This window comes from Triticum urartu, chromosome 3A (genome assembly GCF_056163025.1).
Source record: "Triticum urartu cultivar PI428250 chromosome 3A, HENAU_Tu73, whole genome shotgun sequence".
Taxonomy (NCBI): Eukaryota; Viridiplantae; Streptophyta; class Magnoliopsida; order Poales; family Poaceae; genus Triticum; species Triticum urartu.
The window spans coordinates 693,826,799-693,840,929 of record NC_141875.1 but is presented as its reverse complement, the minus strand read 5'-3'; positions in this window follow the sequence as shown (position 1 = coordinate 693,840,929).

Sequence of the window (14,131 nt, the reverse complement as noted above, 5' to 3'; positions counted from 1 at the left end):
TCGCGGGGCGATGCGGCGGCAAAGATGCCTTGTGATGGGCAAGTCGGGCTTTGTTTTGTGTAAGGTGTGCATCTTTCTCCTGCTAGACTTGTGACCGAAGTCAGAGTTGTTTGGTCCTCCAAGTTTTTGGCTGATTGTTTGGCATGGCCCGCTAGGGTTCTCGTATGTTGCTAGCTGTGTGCACTCTTGGTAGGTCGTCCACGGTGAAGTCGGACTCAGTTGCTCGGGGAAAGGTGATGGATATTGCAGGCAACCTCAACAATGTCCATTGTATGACAAGGTGTGTGTGTGTGTGTGTGTGTGTGTGTGTGTGTGTGTGTGTGTGTGTGTAGCCTGGTTGGTTGGAGTGTCCTATCTTGTGGGAGTGCTGTATTGGTTTTGTGCTCGTTACTACAACTCATCACAGTTTCACAATAGTTATATGTAAGTTGCCTCAATTTAGAATTTGGGTCAGTCAAATTTCACGTGAAGGAAGGAATAGCAGGAGAGATTGAAGGATCTCGCGGGTGGGAAGGAAGAAGCACATTGGAGAAGTCGTCTGTGTCTATTTTAGGGTGGCAGGCGACCCCAATATCTATCTTAGGGGTGTGGGGGGTGGTGCCGGTTCGCCGAAAAAAACCGGCCATCGCTGGGGCTAGAGGGATGGCCGGGGGTGGCGGTAGCCGACGGTGGACAATTGTTGAGGGGAGGTCGGGTCGGCGAGGCTGGAGCGGGAGCACCGCCAGTCACATGCAGTTGTCGCTGGTCTAGCCGGTGGTCCATGGGGGCGGTTGGGGAAGAGAAAGATCGAACGTGCAGTGAGGAAGAACGTGCAGTGAGGAAGAACTGAAACGATTTCTTCAGGTATTTCTTGTTACTTGCTATATATATTTCAGCTAAGCCTGAATCTTCGATTTTAAGGAGAGAGAGAGAGAGAGAGAGAGAGAGAGAGAGAGAGAGAGAGAGAGAGAGAGAGAGAGAGAGAGAGATGACTTACTTGTAAGGATGGAGGCGAAGATGACTCCGAGGAGCAACGCCATGTGGAGCGAAAGCATAGAAGAAGCAACTCCAGCTATGCCTTGCGCCGTTGCCGTCTTCTCCTCCTGCAACGCTGATATGATCGAGGTCTGACTCAAAGCTGCTCTCTCTCTCTCTCTCTCTCCCTCTCTCTCTCTCCTTAAAATCGAAGATTGAGGCTTAGCTGAAATATATATAGCAAGTAACAAGAAGTGGCATCGTGGTATTATCGAAGAGATGGATGACACGTGCTTTGTGATTTTTAAGTGGGGGTGGGGGTTGCTTTGTGATTTGTATATACCATGGTGATGTCGTCGCATGGATCGTGTATGTCACGCTGCTGCCGTTGTCGACGAGATGCTGGTGCTATCGTACGTGTACACCATGCCGCTGCTGTTGTCGACAAGATGGTGGTGCTATCGTACGTGTACGCCATGCTGCTGCCGTTGTCGACGAGATGGTGGTGCTATCGTACGTGTTCGCCACGCCGCTGGCGTTGTCAACGAGATGGTGGGGATATCGTTTGGATCCTCCGCTACCAGTTTCTCAATCAGGATTGCCTCAATGCAAAGCCTGTCCAAGGAGATACGATTCCCATCTCAATCTATTTGCTATTGCACCATCCCTTATCTGCATGAAAAGAAGGATTGACACATGGATGGATTTTCTCTTCCCCGCAAGTAAGTTTGGGAATGGACCTGGTGTGTTCTCAGAGATAAGGATAGTTGATTTTATATATCTTGTGCTTTCAGAGAGCTGTACTATCCAAGAATTCAAGCCCCAATGTTCTCCCGTATAATCTTGGGATCATGAAGATCAATTCAACTCACAACTATGCCCCATCAGGTGAGCTTCACCAAAGGGTAAATAAGTACTAATCTTCAAAAGTTTGTGTTCTCTTACATGTCAAATTTGATTGCTTTCTAATGTTCTTTTTACAAAAAGTTGTCATATTTATTTGGATGTTCGAACCTGTTTTGTTCAAGCTTTGCAAATACAGCCAAATTTAAGTCATCATAATTAGGATCCATGATAAGAGTAGTGCTGATAGATTGTTTAGTTAGACTGAGATGGGAATCATATATTTTCTGCTATACAAGGTTCAATACAATTGTGTGGTCTGTGGTGATATGGTCCGAGTGATTGGCCACGAGGAAGATTCACGGAAACTGTACCTCAGTGTAATTTGGCTACTCCGTTAACCTTAAATGCGAAGAACTTATTATCCTTGGCATGATAGTACTTGATGAAGAGGTGTTTTATCAGTACAAGCATACAGTTTTCTAACATAAACATGCTACTATAAGTTAGTGTAGTTATATTAACAGGTGAGGCATCTTTGAACTGCATTATAATTGTTTCAGGGCACTCTGATACATGGGAAAGTAATGAAAAATATGGTAACATGTTCAGTCCATTGGTCCAAGAAGGTCCAGTCCAGCGCTAATATATATCAGGTAATGCGCTATCCTGTATTTCCTTTTTTAGGTGGAGCGGCTATCATATATTTCCAATTGATAAGATCCTTGGGGTACCCGACCACTATCGATTGATCAGCTCATGTGTTACCTGCACCCATGGTGAATATAACAAGGGGTTCAAACTATGTGAATTCTAATTGGCTGATATCATCAGGTGATTGATTTTGCACATTACTGCTCATGATTGATATATGTCACTATATACTCTTAATTCTCTAAGTAGTCCTCTACCTGTTTACTTTTAAGATGAACAGTGTGGTCTGTGTTTGAAAGATTACAGTGCTCATAAAGATTAATAGAAGTTACCCTGTATCAACTAAGATAACCTTATTCACAATATGTAATAATGGTTTACCAGTATGTACCAAAGATGCAATTTTCTATGGTAGTATTTGCAGCACCCTAATTCTCATCATACTTTTAGTTTTAACTGAAATTAATGTCAGAGCTAATTTGAAGCTGTAGCACGGTTGTTATGCGCCAAACACGATGTAGGAGGAACTCACTCAAATTGGGCCGGTCGAGGTTAGCTTTTCCATATCATTTTAAATATATATGCAGAAATCGTACAGTTTTTTTTCGAAAAGGGGGGTTCCCCGGCCTCTGCATCAGAACGATGCATACGGCCATCTTATTAATCAAAAAACAAAAAGTGCCAACAAGGTTCCACAGTCTCCGGCCAGACAAAAGCAAAAGATAAATGCAGCTCACACAGAGGCTGGCTAAAAATAGATAGGCTGGCTAAAAATAGATAGGGAAACTAATTGCCTATCCTATTACAAGACCGCCATCCAAACCGGTTGAAGATATCCCGAGCTACCATCTCCCAACGGATAGATCCAGTAACCAAATGCTCTCTGGCCTCCATCAGAGTGAGTAGCGACCATGAACGGATTAGTGCCGTAGCTCGGAAAATAACCTGCAAAAAATGAATCCGTGATGTTCTGTTAAAAACCAAATCATTTCTGCAATTCCAGATAGTCCATAACAAAGCGCAAACTCCAACCCGAATATGTCTTGCTAATGCAGGCTCAACCCCATTAAACCATGTCCCAAATAAAGCATTGACCGAAGTCGGTGGAGTAATATTAAAAGCAATATGGACCGTCCGCCAAAGAACTTTGGCCAACGGGCAATCAAAGAATAGATGTTTAATCGTCTCATCCCGATCACAGAAACTACACCTAGTAGGTCCTGTCCAATTGCGCTTAATCAAGTTGTCCTTTGTCAAAATAATTTGTTTATGGACAAACCACATAAACACTTTAATTTTTAAAGGAACTTTGACACCCCAAACATGCTTGGAAGTTGGAATAGCATTCGAATTAATAACATCAATATACATTGATTTAACTGTAAATACTCCAGAGCTAGTCAACTTCCAGCGCAATATATCGGGTTGGTGAGACAGTTGAACCTCCATCAGTCTCCTAACTAGATGGAGCCATTGTTCCCAACGATTGCCCGCTAGCGACCATCGAAACTGAATATTAAGGGGAACAGATTGGAATACCGTTGCCACAAACACCTCGTGTCGTTGAGCAATCCGATATAAAGACGGATATTGAATGGCCAAAGGTGATTCACCAAGCCAAGTATCCTCCCAGAAACGTGTACTTGTACCGTTTCCAATAACAAATCTCGTCCTATTGAACATAGATTGTTTGACTTTCATTAGTCCTTTCCAGAAAGGCGAATCAGTCGGCCTGACTGCGACCTGGGACAATGTTTTAGTCTGGAGGTACTTGCTGCGTAGGATCTGCGCCCACATGGCCTCAGTCCCGGAAGACAGCTTCCACAACCACTTACTAAGAAGGCATCTGTTCTTAACTTCGAGATTTTCGATACCAAGACCCCCTTGGTCTTTCGGTCTACAGATGATGTCCCATTTAGCAAGCCGGTATTTTCCTTTAAGTTCATCACCCTGCCAAAAGAAACGCGATCGATAAAAGTCCAGTCTTTTCCTAACACCAACTGGGACCTCAAAGAAAGATAAGAGAAACATAGGCATACTCGTGAGCACCGAATTAATCAATATCAAGCGGCCTCCGTATGACATGAGCTTACCCTTCCAACAGCTCAGTTTTTTCTCAAATCGATCCTCGATGCACTTCCATTCTCTGTTTGTAAGCCTACGATGGTGAATCGGAATACCAAGGTAAGAGAAGGGTAAACTCCCCAACTCGCACCCAAACAATTGCCTGTAAGACTCCTGGTCATCTTTGGCTCTACCAAAGCAGAACAACTCGCTCTTATGAAAGTTAATCTTTAACCCGGTCAATTGTTCAAATAGGCATAACACTAGCTTCATATTTCTCGCCTTGGCCAAATCATGCTCCATAAAGATGATTGTATCATCGGCGTACTGAAGGATGGAGACACCTCCCTCAACAAGATGAGGTACCAACCCACCCACTTGACCATTCTCCTTAGCCCTTCCTATGAAAATTGCTAACATATCCACCACAATGTTAAACAGGATAGGGGACATCGGATCTCCCTGTCTTAGGCCTTTATGTGTCTGGAAGTAATGACCTATGTCATCGTTCACTTTAATTCCCACACTCCCTTTTTGCGTAAAGGACTCGACCTGTCGGCGCCAGGCTTCATCAAAGCCTTTCATACGCAGTGCCTGTTGGAGGAATGGCCACTTAACCTTATCGTACGCTTTTTCGAAATCCACCTTAAAAATTACTCCATCTAATTTTTTGGAATGGATTTCATGGAGCGTTTCATGAAGAACAACCACCCCTTCAAGGATGTTCCTGTCCGGCATGAAAGCAGTTTGGGATTGCTGCACCACAGACTGCGCAATCTGTGTGAGCCTATTAGTCCCGACCTTGGTGAATATTTTGAAACTAACATTGAGGAGGCAGATCGGTCTGAACTGCTCAATCCTCACAGCATCCGTTTTCTTCGGGAGCAAAGTGATAGTTCCAAAATTCAAGTGAAATAAATGAAGCTGTCCAGAGAATAGATCATGAAACATCGGTAGTAAATCCCCCTTAATAATATGCCAGCACTTTTTATAGAACTCAGCCGGGAACCCATCCGGGCCGGGAGCCTTATTATTTTTCATTTGTGCAATAGCATCTAACACCTCCTTTTCTGAGAACGGGGAAACCAGGATATCATTATCAGCAGTAGACAATTGAGGCACGTCCTCGATCCTGGACTCATCGAGGGACACACAATTGTCCTCCGGCGGTCCAAATAACTGTCTATAGTAGTCAGTAATATAGGTTTTGAGATTATCCTGACCTAAAATAGTACCCTCATCCTGCTCTAGCTGAAAGATCCGCTTCTTTCTATGCTTACCATTAGCAATGAGGTGAAAGAATTGAGTGTTCGCGTCCCCTTGGACTACTTTGCGGACCTTGGCACGCAAAGCCCACTTCAGTTCTTCTTCTCGGAGAAGTTCCTTCAGCCTCTTCTCCGCCTCATTTTTAACCTGGAGCTCGGCGGGCAGCAATATCGCGGATTCGGCTTTTACGTCCAAGGCCTGTACAAGAGAGAGGAGCCTATCCTTCTCAATCTTATACACCCCACTGAGGTGCTTAGCCCAACCCCGTAAGAAACTTCTCAAATGCCTAATTTTGTTCTGCCAGCGCTCGACCGCCGTCCTTCCTCCAACACCCTTGGCCCACTCCCTGGCTATGATGTCAAAGAACCCCTCGCGTTCGAACCAGGCCATCTCAAATGAGAAGGTGTTTTTTTTCCCACATGGTTCGGCTCCCCTGAGTCAACGAACAAAGGTGTGTGATCGGAGATTCCCCGCGTGAGAGCTTGCACCGTAACAAGAGGGAACTTCTGTTCCCACTCCACGCTGGCGAGAACCCGATCAAGCTTTTCATACGTCGGATTTGGCAGAGCATTAGCCCAGGTAAACTTTCTACCAGAAAGCTCTATCTCCCTTAGATCTAAACTTTCAATAATGGTATTGAACATAAACGACCATCTGCCGTCAAAGTTATCATTATTTTTCTCCTCTCTCCTCCTAATGATATTGAAATCACCCCGACCAAAATCGGCAGTTGTTCGGACCCACAGATCCGAACAAGATCCGCCAAAAACTCCGGTTTAAGCTCGGGTTGGGCGGCACCATAGACCGCTACCAAAGCCCAGTTGAACCCATCAACTTTAGACCTAACTCGAAACTTTACCGCGAAGTCATCCATTACTACACTTCGGACTTCAAGGGAATCGCACCTCACACCCAGTAAGATACCTCCCGATCTACCTCGTGGCGGGAGACAATGCCAGTCGAAATCAATACCACCCACAAGAGAGGAAAGAAATTGTGGCGCAAAATTCTCTCTACCAGTTTCCGACAAAGCAATAAAATCTAACCGATGTTCCAGAGAAGCTTCAGCAAGAAATCTTCTTTTAGCCAAGTCCTTCAGACCTCTGCTATTCCAAAAGATTCCTTTCATAGTTCATCATGGAATTTTTTAGCGTTTGGTTAATTTAGTTATATGGATAGCTAATCTTTGGGCTGACTTGGTCAGTCCGAAACCTAGCACTCCTACGCACTGCAGAGTCAGGATAAATCTTTCGTTTCCACTTACGTTAGGTTCAGTGGGCTCCGTCACCCGGTCCTCATCACCGGGCTGAACGGAATCAACAGCTACATCATCTAAGGGCTCATCATCACCCTCAGACTCCTGATTGGAAGGTGCTAGATCCGCACATAGGTTATTTAGCACTCTAACCCCTAACGCATCAATTTCCTCATTGTTCATGGGTTTGACCGCAGCAAGATAACGTATAGTCTCTAAGGCCCGCTCCGCCTCTAGATCTAACATATCATTCACCGAATTGGTAATTTCATTATCAGTAGCGCCGAGTGAAACTCCTAACTGGTTTGCATTATTAATAATCTCCTCAGGAGCATAATGCAATAAAGAATTAGATATGTTAACGGACATACCAGAAGATATCGCAGCATCTTGAAGCTTGGCCGCCCTCATAGCGCACCGCTGCTGCATATCATCCACCTCCGGAAGGTCCATAACGCGAGCACTCGTCCGTCTCCCCGTCAAAACCGGGTCTGGGACCCCGCCAAAGGCAATAACCTCCTCTCGCGACTGAGGAGGCCGCGGGCTCCCAATGCCCTCGGACAGGTGTCCGGCGGGTAGGACAATAGACGGGACGACTGGGGCCACCTGCCCCATCCCTCCTCCTGCCCCGCCCACCGGCTCGGAGCGAAGCGTGGAAGTCTTCGACAGTGTGGTCCTCCTGACCGCAGGCGAGGAACTCGTAGGAGAAGCAGTCCGCCCGACTACCGGGGAGGAGGGAAGAGCCACGGCCACCTGCCCCAGCTCTACCCCCAGCGCAGCCGCCGGCGCGGGAACCACCGCTCCAACCGGAGAAGCAGGAGCTGAGGCCTCCTGCCTCGGGCTCGCTACCCCGGTACTGGCCAAGTCGACCGGTCCCGGCGTCGCAGTAGGAGAGGAGGCTGGGCGACCTCCCCCTCGGCCGACCAACGCCGGCCTCACCGGAGTGACCTGCAGTAGACCAGGAGAAGGAGAAGCCGGGACCACCTGCCCTAGACTCCCCTCCCCATAGAGCACCTCCGAGCCTGTCTTAATATCCCTAGTCGAAGCCACAATATTAGGAAGCGAACCCACCTGAGGCTCCACCTCCGTCTCCATCCCAGGATTAGCCACCACCTCAAACTCCAAAGGAGGAAGCATACACTCAAAGCAATCAACAGACTCAACCCTGTCACTCCAAAGCCTAGGAGGCGCCGAAGATGGCTCAAAGGACCCAAAACGCAATGTACTCATCGGTACCGTCGGGGCCTGTGCAGGTTCGACTCCAGAACCATCACGGGGTACCTGAGCAGCCATACTAGTCCCATTGGCCCTCTCTCGTCCTGCCTCCTCAGTCGGGTCCTCACGAGCACCGGCATCACCATCCCCCTCGTGTATGTCCATATCAGCCCCAGAACCCACATCGGCAAACAACTCGACATCCTCAAACTCTATCTCGAGAGAAAACACCTCTCCCCGATAAAACCAGTTAACCATGTTCGGGATAAAATCAATGTCCAAAATGCCCACTAAGATCCGGGCCACCCCATGTGCACGGGTAAAAGCCATGTCCACTTCCTCAGTCTTACCCACCAGCATACCCAAACTCGCCACAACTCGAGCATCGGTTAAAGCCTCAGATGGGGCCCCTGAAAACCGCATCCACACCTGTGTGAGCGGTTTGCCCTTAGGCTCCTCCTTTTTCCACTCGTGGAACTCCAGGATACACTTAGTACCAGGCAGCCTGCATAACCCGAAACTCAGCAGCTTCTGTAAGTCGTCCACCGTTGGGAAATCAACCCTAAAGACATTGTCCTCGATCTGAACAAGCTCCCACTGAAAATCACCGGGAACCAATTCCTGAAGTCTCCGCACAATCTGAGCCTCAGACACAACCTCTCGGGTGGCTTTCACAATGCCAGTAGTCATACTCTGAGCCACAACAGTAATATCCCTCGCCGCCGGGGACTCAAAGAAAGTGAGTTCGGCACAATATACTCCATACATCGTGAGCACAGGAGCCTGATCACGCATAACCGGGCAGTCCCCCATAACATGAGCATTCTTTCCACACAAGCTACAAAGTTCCGCTACACATTCTACAATAAAATGACCTTTCTCACCACATCGATAGCATAACATCTTTTCTTTCTTACGAGCCCATTTAGATGCCCTCTCAGACTCAGCCATGTCCCTTACCTTGGCATCTCCACCAGTATTAGGGACCTCCACATTGTCCAAAGCCGTCACCACCTCCATCGGCTGGCTAGGCAACTCAGTCGACTGTACATGATCAAGAGCCATATCCGAAGAGGCCTGGTCAACCACAACCGGTGTTGGGGGCGGCTTGCGAAACCGACCACGACCACCACCCCGTCCACCACCACGGCCACCACGATGGCCACGGAAACCACCTCTCTGCCGGTCGTTCGGGCCCGAAGTCCCTTCAACGAAGGTACCCGCCGGACCAAGGAAAGGTCTCTCATCCGAACCATCACTTTGCCAGGCGTATCCGCGTCCACCTCCCGTAGATGACGACCCTCGGTTTTGGCCTTTTCCATACACATCATAGCCATCATCTCCCCACTGCCCTCGGGGCGGATCCAATGACACGGCAGTCACATTGTCAGGTCTCATCTGCGTCGGTCCCGATCGATTATTCTTCGGCCTCGTGATGTGATGAGGCGGTGGTGCTGCACGAGGCTGCCCACCGGCATGGGTAGCCTGAACCCCCGGCCGTACCCCATCATGGCCAACTGGTCTAGGATCATCATGTACCAGCGGCCTTGGCGTTGCAGCTCCACGCCCCCTGGCCGAAGTAGACGGATGCCTCGGCGGAGGCGCCCCACGTCCCGCGGCGGCCATCGAGGGCGGCCTCACCCCGGGCTGAACACCAAGTCCACGACCCATCGTGGCTGCAGCCGCTCCTGCAGGAGCTCCGGTGCCCCGACCCACCGGTACGGGCAGCATACCCCCGCGACCAGAGCCATGCACAGGCCGGGGCAGTGCGGCCCGGCCACCGGCTGCAGCAGGCGGCGGCGCACTCCCGCCACGGCCAGCCCCCCGTCAGAAGCCTTAGGGAGCACCGGCTGCCCACCACGCCCGGCCATGGTCCCGAGCGGCGGAATACGGCGAGCCCGGCCGTCCCCCGGCAGCAAGGATCGGCGCGATGGCTTGGAGCCAGGAACCCTAGGTCGCGGCGTATGTTTCTGGAACGACGTACGTTTCTGGCTGCATGCTTCGATGCCCTGTACGTATTCCAAGGCCCGATCTGACTGGGCCTCATACCCAGCCGATCCCAGCCCAGCAACACCCCGCGGCCCAACGACCAAACCCCCCCCCCCTCGCGGCCCAGGAGTGAATTCAAACGCTCCTGGCGGAAAGCACCGATCTGGGACGCCGTGACCACCGGCTGCGCCGCCGCGGTCACCTCCGGCGCCGATCGAGCCCGAGTCCGGCGAGGAATCTTTCTTCTAGTAACCGTAGTCCAAGAGTCCGGTCGAATCAGATCAAAAACAGTCAAATTCGGAAGACTAACCTTAGGTATAGGGCCCCGCCATGGCCTGACTGCCGTCGCCGCCGTTCGCCGGTGAACGACGCGGCGCACCAACTCCTTCCTCTCATCCGGATGTAGCCCGATCCGCGACGGATCCTCCACCAGCACTACCGAGTCGACGGTTGCGGCTACATCATCCTCGTCGTATCCTGCATGAAATAAATCCAAGATCAAATCTGATGGAGTAGGCGACGCCGGCGAATCCCCCGACTCCGCTCCGTCGCCGTCAGCCTCCTCGTCGTCCGAGTCTAGAAGAGCCCAGAAACGGCCGCCGACGCCTGCCCGAGGTGCGGGGCGAGGCGCCGCGGTGATGGCCTCCACCGTCGCCTGAGATGTCGCCCGGGGAGACGCCCAGGGAGTCACCATCAGTCTGGACCCTCAATACTAGCTCTCTTCTTAGACCATAGATGTTTTTGTGCTTTAAGTATTCGACCTAGCATACCATCCATAATCCCATTGGAAGCTTCCCTTGCTTTGCACACAATATTGATACGTTCCAGTTAATTATCCATTATGCAGAACAATGAAATCGTTAGTAAGAATATCTCAACCTTTTTATACTTACAAGAATATCCCATATATACTAGGAAGGCCGCGTAGTAAATTTCTGTAATATTTCTGAATGCTGTGCAATGGTAATTTAATTGCACATGATTAACTGCATGCAATGGTGTAGTCATTGCGTACATGGTTGCCCTACAATGGCCGTTTGCATAGAGAAGCTCTATGCACAAGTTTGAAATTATGCAACCGTGTGCACTGAGGGGTAATAAATGACAGGGTTTTGTCTATACAATCGTGTGGATTGTGGTCAACAATGCACACGGGTGCACCTTCATCAGCGACCGGCTCGGAGCGACTGGCCCAAAAAGAGTGCAATCAGTTTCTCAACCATGTGCTTGTATGAGGTATGTGGGCAGAATCACACTGCTCTCCATTTGTCTTTCATATTGTCATAGGCACCGACTGATTTTAGGTACATGCACGCAGTGCCGGATATTCAGCTGGGGCTAAATGCGTGTTTGAGAAAGTTCAAATCATTGCCATCTTCTCCATTATATGTATCAAATAATCATGTGTAGAAAAACCACCTGCACCATGTTCGAGAAAGAAGTAGAAAAAACATTAAGCAATCTGCATAATTCTTGATTGATACACATGATTATTTAAACCATCAGCAGACAAAACAAATATAGAAAATATGCGAGGAGAAATTGATTTTCAAGTTCAGCCTTAGTGACTATATTCTCAAGTATGGTTACCAAGATTGCACTTTTATAAAATATGTTTTATATTGAGAAAGATCTGTAAGTAAAAGATTAAAAAGTTACAAATAATGACTATACTAAGATGCTCTATATTTTCACGTTTTTGTACAAGGTTGGTACAAATGCACCAAATATCATACACTTATATAAACAATTCAAGGTTCAAAACACATCGTCGAGGACATCGAAATACCAGGAACAAGAACACATGTCATGTTGTATATATATTCTGATGAAGAATCAGAAAAGGAGTATAGTAAGAATAAACATGAATACATATTCAACGAATCAAGTCTTAATAGAAATGGTGAAATAACTCGCAGAAACCTGGTGTATAGTGTAGTAGAAGGACAGGTTGCATATTAATGGCTATTTAATCATTTAGGATGTAATATAATAAATGGGGCATCAAATTGGTACTTTATATGAACTTCGTCATTATTTTAAGATTGTTTTAAGAAATCTAAGATGTAGAATAAATTTACAGACAAGTTTCCTAAATTGGATTGCTTAATTTAAGAGTGGCTCTAGATGATTTGGTAGGTGTACTCGCAAAATGGCATCAAGAAGACCATGGCGTGCCTTATGTGAAAATTTATGTCTGCCACCGCAATAAAATTATTAAGTAAAAGAAAAATGATGATAGTTGGTAATGGCTTAACTCTATTGTTTGATTACGATTATTATTAAAAGTTAATTTTCTTAATATAATAATCCGTGTGGATGCATGGGTTGACGACTAGTACAATTAATACATAAAGAAATCCACACCCGTCAATCCTATGCAAAAGAAATAATAAACTAATACTAGGCAATGCGGCAGGCTCAACCAGGCGCAAGACATGAGACGCCTGGCTCAGGCTAACCACGTTGCCGGTGGCCGCCCAGACTAATCCTTTTGTCAGGCTGTGCAGGCCAGGCTAGACTTGTATGATCCAGGTGTGATAGCCTGGCTTAATAGGGATGGTAGACTACTCATATCAATAAGGAATTCCTTCTTTTCCAGAAGCCTATTCGGAAGAACCCCAAAGTTAAGCATGTTCAGCTTGGAGTAGTTTTAGGATGGGTGAACAACCGGGAAGTTGCTCCTGGGTGCCCACGAGTGAGAACAAAGTGCGCAGAAAAGACTAGTATTGATCTGTGGGTGCAGGCAGGTCTCAGGGAAGCTCCAGACCAGGCATTATTTCATCAAGGCAGCAACCAAACACACCCTATATTCCATCGAGTTTCTACGCCCAACCACATGTTGTGTTACACTCCCTCCAGGTTACGCCAATGGTGAAATACTTGGGCATTTCTAATGCGGACTCTCATATCGCCTGCATTCGTCTGGACCAAGTGGTCCGGAACCATTTTGCCATCTAAAGTGGTACCCTATCGGTCCGCGGAACAGTCCGGACATCTGTTTCCCACAAACCGGAGGCAAACTGGGGTGGGGTGGGGGTGGTTTGTGGGAGTCCGGACTACTGCCACATAGGACTCCGACACCCTCGACCCACTCAAATCCCCTTTCTGTCAAACTTTCTTCCACTCCGCTCCTACCCCCTCCCCCTCCCCCTCCTTTTGCATATGGACCCTCCTCATCCAACGACGTTGTTGTACCTTTCTAGCCACTCCCCAAGCATCGTAGGACGTTCACTGCCAGCACCAAAGCGCCTGCCTCCTTGGACTACGCAGCCGTCCTTCTAAGATCCCTCCGCAGCCAGGTATCGTCCGTCTTCCTACCAACGATGTCCATGGCGGACACCACGCACGACAGATGTTCTTGCCGGAAAAACAGAAGTGGACATTTAGGTAACAACGTTGGACAGTCTGCTCCTGCATCACTGTCCGTGGACTGATCTGGACCAGGACGCGAATGGATACCATGTTCGTTTTTGGGGTCGATGTTGGATATGCCCTTAGGACCTTTTGTTTATGGAGAAACTATCAGTCTACTCATCATATGGCATGGCTGAGAATACCAGTAGTAGCAAAAATTTCAATCAGGTCCGTGGACCACCTAGTGATGACTATGTGCACTAAAGCGAGCCAAAGACGCGCCACCATCATCGCCCCTCTTGCCGGAGCCGGGCAAACCTTCTTGTAGTAGATAGTTGAGAAGTCATCATACAAAACCTCACAGGGCAAACACAAGAGAACATCAACTATCGCCGATCAAGAGAAGTGTATATCGGAATAAACAAACCTATAGACACACGACCGAAGACAAACAAAGATTTGATTCAAACAGATCCAGCAAAGACCCGCACCGAATTTTACGAGATCCGACGGAGACACACCATTGCACACCTT